This window comes from Theropithecus gelada, chromosome 1, assembly GCF_003255815.1.
Source record: "Theropithecus gelada isolate Dixy chromosome 1, Tgel_1.0, whole genome shotgun sequence".
NCBI classification, from domain to species: Eukaryota; Metazoa; Chordata; class Mammalia; order Primates; family Cercopithecidae; genus Theropithecus; species Theropithecus gelada.
Genome location: NC_037668.1, coordinates 3,481,252 through 3,489,681, shown reverse-complemented (window position 1 = coordinate 3,489,681; position 8,430 = coordinate 3,481,252).

Below are 8,430 nucleotides of genomic sequence, written 5' to 3'. Positions count from 1 at the left end.
GAGGCTGGACCTGTGCCCTAGTCGGTATATACTTCCAAGAGTGCAAGCACACCAAGGGAACCAAGTTTGATGGGCTCTATTCAGCAGAGATCAGTTTGGGGACAGGTGTTAATTTAGTACATACAGTTAAATAGACATGTGGGCACCTATACATATACACACTTTGTGCATCCATCTCTTTAAACAAAACATGATGTTTCAGTAGGTAGTCATGCAGACATGAACAGGGCAGGAGTGGGTTCCCCAACAAGGAATGCCAGGTGAGCCTCAGGTGATGGTCAGGCGGTTGTTAACGATCTCTCTAAAATAATAATTGGTCGCAGCTGGCACCAGGGAAAGGCAATCATCTCCCAGTAGATAGAAAACACCAAAATTTGATGATCGGCAGCTTCCAATAAGAAGATCTCAGGAGTGGGGCGAGTGGGCCCAAGCATGCACACTAAAAGGCAAAATGGCAGAGTTTAACTGGTATATGACCTTCCTCTAGGAATACTCAACTGGTAAGGGAAGAAAGCCTCGAATGAGCATGTGCACAACTCCAGTAAACACACTGTGCATGTGGCCCCTTCCAAGTAGTGGCAGGCCACTGCACATGCGGACAGCCCACCCTGAAGGAAGAATCAGGGGAGAGGTAATGCAAGACCTCGGAAGCATACCAACATATAAAACCCCAAGTCAAAAGTCAGACCATTCACTTGAATCTCTCAAGTCATCTGCTTGGCCCTCTTCCAAGTGTACTTTACTTCCTTTCATTTCTGCTCTAATACATTTTAATAAACTTTCACTCCTGCTCTAAAACTAGATTCAGTCTCTTCCTCTGCCTTATTCCCCTCAGTCAAAATCTTTCTTCTGAGAAGCCAAGAATTGAGGTTGCTGCAGACCTGTACAGATTTGCCACTGCTACTGATAAGATGTAAGATGGAATGATATTCTCTGCAGGAGCACAAAGGGAAGGAAAAGAGAGTTGTTTCTGAGACTCAAGTAGGCAACATGGTGAGGGTGATGGCAATCTGCCCCCAGCCTCTCCACCTGACCGTGTCTCTCTTCCCTCCAGGATCCTGTCCACCATGACCTTCCTTCTTTCTTCCTGCAGTTGTCTTTCGAAGCCTTTCATCACTTTCTTGGCTTCCCTTAAATGCCGTGGTCACTTAGCAGGCAACCCTTCTGCCTGATGCGGTTGCTCAGCACAGCACCTTCCTGGGTTGTGCAGGGGTGAGGGAAGAGGAGAAGCACTGTGGGGGTGTGAGCATCATTCCTTCTTGGGGTTTGTGATTAGGGCAACCAGGACAGGTGGGGGCTGGTGGTGTTAATCAGTCCATTAACAAGTATGTTCTGATTTCTGAGTTCCAGGACTGAGCTAAGGGCTCACTGTTCTCTGTTGTCTATCTCTGCTTATCAAACAAAAAAAAAAAGTAGGGGGGAGAAAATAGAAAACAGTTATCCATCAGATCTCTTTCTTGGGCTGAAGATAGGGGCTTGGAGAGACATTTCCTGGATTCCGGTCCTGACAGCCCCTAACTGGCTGTATAATCACAAGGCTTCACACCCCAGCCAGGGAGGCCAGGGAATGGCAGGCTTTATATTTTCTCGATGCAGGATTTTCCCATTGTTGAAACTGCTAGGCAGAGTTCCCAGCACTTAGCAGGAATGGCGGGGTGGGGCGGGGGCGGGGATGGAGGGGTGGGCACAAGAATGCTTCTGATACTGTCCCTTCTAACTCGACACTCTAGAATTCCAGATTCTGTCAATAAATGGCCAGAACATGGTGGTTAATAAACACAAAAAGTTCAGAGGAACAAATAGGGTATTGGACCCAGGTGGGCAATAGAAAGATTTCATTGCAATTCAGGTAAGAAGAAGATAATTTTAACTCAAATTATTCAATAAAAATTTATATAAAAGACATCTTGGTAAAAGTGTTATCAAAGGCTATTGTTCAAAAAAGCCAAAAAGGTGATAAAGGATGCACTATATTGCAAGAAAAAGTATATGATTAGGAAGTTGTATTCCTACAAGAAGCATTCAGTGTATTAACTTATGGCTCATCTAGAATGAACTTAGAACTGATGCTCAGGCCTTGCTTTCCCATCCAGAGTCTCAGACCAAACCCTGATTCTGAAATGTCAGTTACTGTACTCACGTGACTGACCTAGTTTTTAAGTCTCCTTTATCTGGATGAGAAAAATGTGTAGTTCTGGGAAATTGTACAAGCAAGCAGAGAGACAATAAAGAGATAAAAATGGGATCAATACTTTTGGTAAATTGTGTTCATTCAAGGAAACCAATCTGTCCTCATAGCGCTGCTTTGATGATGCTGTCTCTGCTTAGCACATTTAGCAGGTGGGTATGTTCGATTTACAGAACTTATTTATATGCTTACAAAGATTCTGCTTATCAGATTTATAAATCTTCTCTGTCAGAAGTTTGAAGTGTTGGAGATAATTTCATTTCTAATTGTAGGTAGAAATATCTAAGAATCTTTGATGAATTACAAAGCCCTACGTGATCTTCTGTCCCCTTCTTTTCTCCTACAGTGGCGAACAGTGTGCTCGTTTCCCCAGCACTGAGGTAGACTTTTATACGTCAGCCTTATCTCCAGGAGTTTATTTACATCTCTGAGGACTTCCGTGACACCTGTTATGATGAACCTCTGGCTTCCATAAAAAAAAAAAAAAAAATCCACTACTTTGCGGCATTGTTCAGTGTAGAAAGCAAGGTAGGGCATTTTGGGAGCAGTACACAGACTGACCTGAGTGTAGTCTCATAGGATATCTATTTGAGACCATCATGGAAAGTTTGGAGTGCTGGGCCACTTGTCAGCTCCATGGACGACTCCACAGCATGTCCTGGTGGGCTCATCAGGATGCTCCTGGGGATAAAGTTTCCATCTGAGTGTGAATTAAAAATTCACTTTACCTGCTGTGTGATTTCGGGCAAGTTCCTTAACATCTCTGAGCCTGCTTCTTCATCTGTAAAGTGGAAATACTAATTGTTAGTTCAGAAGATTATTGATAATGCTGATTTGAAATAGTGTTTGTAAAATGCTTAGCATAGTGTCTGAAACATATAAAGTGACCAAGCCATGAAAACTATGTGTTCCTCTTAAGTTTATGGTCAAGGAGAACTGGGAATCCCCTAAATGCAATCAAAATGTTAGGTCTAGAGTTCAATTTAACAAGCACGCATTGACCATCTGCTAATGTAGTCATCAAGCTGGGAATTCATTCATTCATTTGTTTGACAAATATTTATTAAGCAGATGCTTGTTAAGGAAATCGGTTACACCTATTGGCTGCTCAATCCCCTGAACAGTGCTGAAAATACACTTAAAAATTATTACTCTTTGTTCTTTTGCTTATGAATGTATTCTGCATTCAGAGAGGGTTTTGAAAGGTAAATACATTTTTCTAATTAAAAGAAGCAAGGCTTCATATTATATGATGAAAAGGCTACATGCTGTATTATTCCAACTATCTGACATTCTGGAAAAGGCAAAACTATGGAGACAGTAGAAAGATCAGTATTGGGGAGTTGGACAGGGGGAGGGAGGGGTGAATAGGAAGAGCACAGAGTATGTTTAGGGCAATGAAACTATTCCATATAATACTGTAATGGTGAATACATGTCATTGTACGCTTGTCAAAACCCATAGAATATACAAGCAAAGAGTGAACCCTAATGTAAATGATGGACTTCAGTTAATAGCAGATCAATGTTGGTCTATCAGCTGTAACAAATGTCCCACACTAATGCAAGATGTTAATAATAGGGAAAACTATATATGGGGGTGGGGTGAGGGGATATGTGCAAACTCTCTGTGCCTTCTGCTCAATCTTTCTGTAAACCTAAAACTAGTCTATTAGTTAACAAAAAAAGTAAGTGAGATTTTATCTCCCAGGCTTACCTACTGGAGATCAGACTTGATTTGTTAGGCTAAAATGCGTGTTTCTCCTTCATGATCTTGAACTACCCTGTGCTTATCTTAATCTCAGTATCTCTGCATTATATTATTCCTGCAAGAATGCAAACTCTGTGAGAACAAGGACCACGCCTTACTCATCTTTGTAGGATCATGTAAATCTTGTGTTCAGACCTGCCAATGGCTTCCCATTCCAAGTGCTTTAGGTGTATTAGCTCATTTATTCCTTAAAACAACCCTGTAAGGTAGATGCCATTCTTATTCTATCAAATATGAAAAAACTGAACCACAAAGAGGTTAAGAAACTTGCCTGATGTAACTGGCAGAGCTGAGACACCAACTCAGATAGTCTGGCTCCAGAGTCTGCAGAAAAAGTACCAGAAAACCCAAAGATGTTTTAAACTGTGGGTCACAACACATTTTGGGGGCGAAATAATTTTAAGGTGCCTCAAACAAGGATTTTTTTTAAAAGCACAATAATAGAATGGAAGAAAAAGGAGAAATATGAGCATACCTTGCACATAGTAGGAGTGGTATTGTTTTGTGAAACTTTTATTTGTGTATTACATGTGTATATATTACATGGCACTGAGATGCCACGTAAAATATATTTAGAAGGCTCACTGCGTTAAAACATAAGGAGAGTTATTACCTCAGGTAACAAGCAGTACAGAGTGAAGGCAGCTTCAGGCCTGACACACCATCCCTGACTCCTGCCCCATTATCCTGAGAGCCTGTTGTCCCTGTTCTGCTACACTAGCTGGCTTCATCTCACCAGTTCCTGTCATCATATCCAAACCCAGTGATGCCCAGAGGCAAGGAAACAGCATCACTTCTGGAGAATCCTATCCAAAAGTCCCTAGGAGATTGCATCTTGCCTCCCTTACTAGATTAGACACCTCCTTACCTCCCACTGGCCACACCTGGATCACATGGCCACCATGAATCAACCTGGGGGAAGGAGACCAGGACTACCACGATCAGATTCCACCATCTGATACACCTCTGAGCAAATATATGCATACATCCAGCAAGGGTAAAGGGGGAAATGAGTCTTAGGTACCCAAAGTGTTTGTCCTGAGTAGAACCCAGAAAATAAAAAATGGTTAAATTAATTTTCTGTCTCCTTAGAGATAGAAGCTTTCTGCATACTACCCATCTATTAATTCATAAATTTATTCAATCAACAAATGTTTACTGTTTATCTAATGTATGCCTGGCACTGTGCTAGGCAATGGGGACACAGAAGTAAGAGAAAGAGGTAAGACCCATGCCTTCTGGGGACAACTCTAGAAAGGGAGAGAGTAGTTGAACAAATAATCTCAGAAATACATATATGTAACTACAAATGGCTATAAATGCTCCTAAGGAAATGGTGTGATTGAGGTTGTAACAGGAGGATCTGATTTAGATGGAAAGGGGAGGTGGTCAAAGAAGTCTTTTCAGAAAAGGTCATTTAAGCAAGATATAAAGAATGAGTAGAAGTTAGTAGAGTGGGGAGTGGGAGGAAGAACTTTCCAAGTAGAGGGATCAACACACACAAAATGTTGGGATTGAAATCTTAGCACTTTAGAAGAACGGGAAGAAAGAGAATACAAGGAGATTTTTGGCTCTCAAACATAGAGTAGAGACCCTTTCTAGGAGAGAGAGAGATTTGAGAACTTTTTAACTCCAGGAACTCTTTGTGGTAACAGAAAAGGCTATCTTTGTTTCTAATATTCAGATGTTCTTTCCTAATCCTGGATATCATTGCTTGTTTCTGGAAGACATATAGGTTATTCAACTCATTTCTCATAGGAGATGAGAAGGCAAGACTTCAGATGACTTGCAGTATACATAGTTTGAGACAGCTTGAGCTTTTGTTCATCTCAAAGGAAGAGGAATTGTGCAGGTCAATTGATAGTGGCATTCTGTATCGATGGGCCTATTCTTGGGGAAATATGGGTTGCTTTTGTTTTTGTTGTTGTTCTGGTGTCTCTGTGCCAAAAGAAGAGATTAGATTCTAAGTATGAGACAGGGTTTCCCCATGAATGTAATAAACATTGCTCTTGTCAATTATTCTGGAATATGCAAATACTAAGACGGGCTGGGTTCAAGGGCATTCCCACTGGAGTCAGGTTAGCTAATCCCTGCAAGATGGGGGCAGCTCTAGGGTTAGGCAGAGAAGTACTCCAAAGAGGACCTTCATGCAGATCCCAAAAGCGGTGATATTTTATGTTTAAGTTTTCCTTTTATAACGTGCTTCTCTTATAAAACAAAGTCTTAACAAACCTTCGACTAAGTCTTAACAAAACCTCCTCTGACCTCAGGTATCTCTATACGGAATTGAAGATAGAATCATTGTCCAAGTTGGACAAAATGGCACAGGGGAGAACAATAGCAGTATGTCTTCAGATAAATGGGTATAATTGTGGAAGGGAAAGTAGTAGTTTGAATTCCCATGATGGACTCTAATGACCAGTGAATATCAGAATTGGTCTTTGGAGTGTGTGTTTCTTGAGGCTTCTCAGAAATTCCTGGAGATACAAGCCTGGTAATAGACAGTACTTTCTGCAATTAAAAGAAATGGAGCTGAGACTACAGTGATTTAAGCCTTAAAGGTATGTATGAAGTTTGGAATTTGTATTACAAATATATTCTTTCTAATCCTCACAACTGCCCTGCAAGGTGATTTTATTATGTCAGAAAAGTGAGGCTCAGTGCGATGCGTAACCCAAGGCTACAGGGCAAGCAAGAGGAAGAGTGGGCTCAGGTCCAAGTTCGTCTGTGTCGGACGCCCAGGCTCATTCTGTTATGTCATACTGACTGCGTCCTTGAATGTTAGTGTGCTTCCTTTCAAGACCTTCAAAAAAGGGAGGCTAGGGTCATTCACTTCCACTCTACAGCCAGACTAGGAGAATGACCTAGGGGACAGTGGAAGATGGCAGCTACAAGAAGAAAAATAACCTTTTGTCTTAACAGAAACTGAGGCCTCCTGTGGTATCCTTTAACTTCTTGCTACCTTATCTATACATTTATCAACATCTATAGCCATTTTCATTTTTTCCCTCAGATAAAGTTTCATTTTCCCAACCAGGCGCGGTGGCTCATGCCTGTAATCTCAGCACTTTGGGAGGCCGAGGCGGGCGGATGACCTGAGGTCAGGAGTTTGAGACAAGCCTGACCAACATGGCGACACCCTGTCTCTACTAAAAATACAGAAGTATCCGGGTGTGGTGGCGCTTGCCTGTAAGCCCAACTACTCAGGAGGCTGAGGCAGGAGAATCGCTTGAACCCAGGAGGTGGAGGTTGCAGTGAGCCGAGATCGCGCCATTGCACTCCAGCCTGGGCAAAAAGAATGAAACTCTGTCTCAAAAAAAAAAAAAAAACTTTCCTTTTCCCGTTTAAAGCCAAACTTCTACCTAAGCTTCTAATTGCCCCCTCCTCCCTCTTCTCTCAGACTCTGTTCCATCTGCACACCCTCTTTCTTATACTTTAAATGTCTACCCTTGCTAGTTCTCATTGCTATACCCGTAATATGCTCTCATCTTTCCCATCTTAACCCATCACTTTAAACCCCAATTTTCCTCTATGGATCAATTAACTTGTTCCTATTATTATCCACACTTCTCAAAAATGCAGATTATACTTAGTTAGCTCCACTTCCTCCCATCCCAATAATTTCTAATTTTATTCTCAACTAGCTTCTTCCTGTTTCATTACCTTCATTAATGTCACCCTAACATCCTAACGAACACTTTAAAAATCTTTTAAAAGTATCATATACATACAGAGAAGTGCTTAAGTGTTCACTGCAAAGAACGATCACATTGCGAATACATCTAGGTATCTACCACCTGGTTAAGAAATGGGACATGACCAGCATTCTAGACAGAAACGCTATGGTATTCTCCCAGTCATTATTTCCTCCTGCGTCCCTAAAGGTAACGCCATCCTGACCTCTCATACCATAGATTAATTTCACCTGTTTTAAACTTTATATAAATGGACCCTTACATAATGTACTCTTCTGTGTCTGACTTCCTTTTCTCAACATGATGTTTGTGCAATGTAGCCATGTTATTGCATGCAGCTGTTGTTTATTTTTACTGCTATGTAGTACTTCATTACATGAATATACTGCGATTCACTCACTTTACTATGAATAGACATTTGAGGTTATTTCCAGTGTGAGTCTGTTTCAATAAGACCCCCTTGAACATTCTTGTACTTATCTTTTTGGTGCACATGTACACAGTTTTCTTCATCTGTTTTTAAAGAAAGGGAGTTAGTTTGGTTGAGAACACCACAAAATAGACTGGGGAAGTTAAGGCACAATAATATCCAATCAATTGGACAAGTTTATCATGAGCAACGACTGTTCTTACACAGAGATGCGTAAGACATGGATTCAGGCCACAAAAGGTACTTGAGGAAGGGAAGGGAATACACAAAGAATAGGGAACAGCAACAGACTGTAATTAAGTGCAAAATTGCATACGGCCAGAGTAAAGTCAACTTTTAGAACCTCT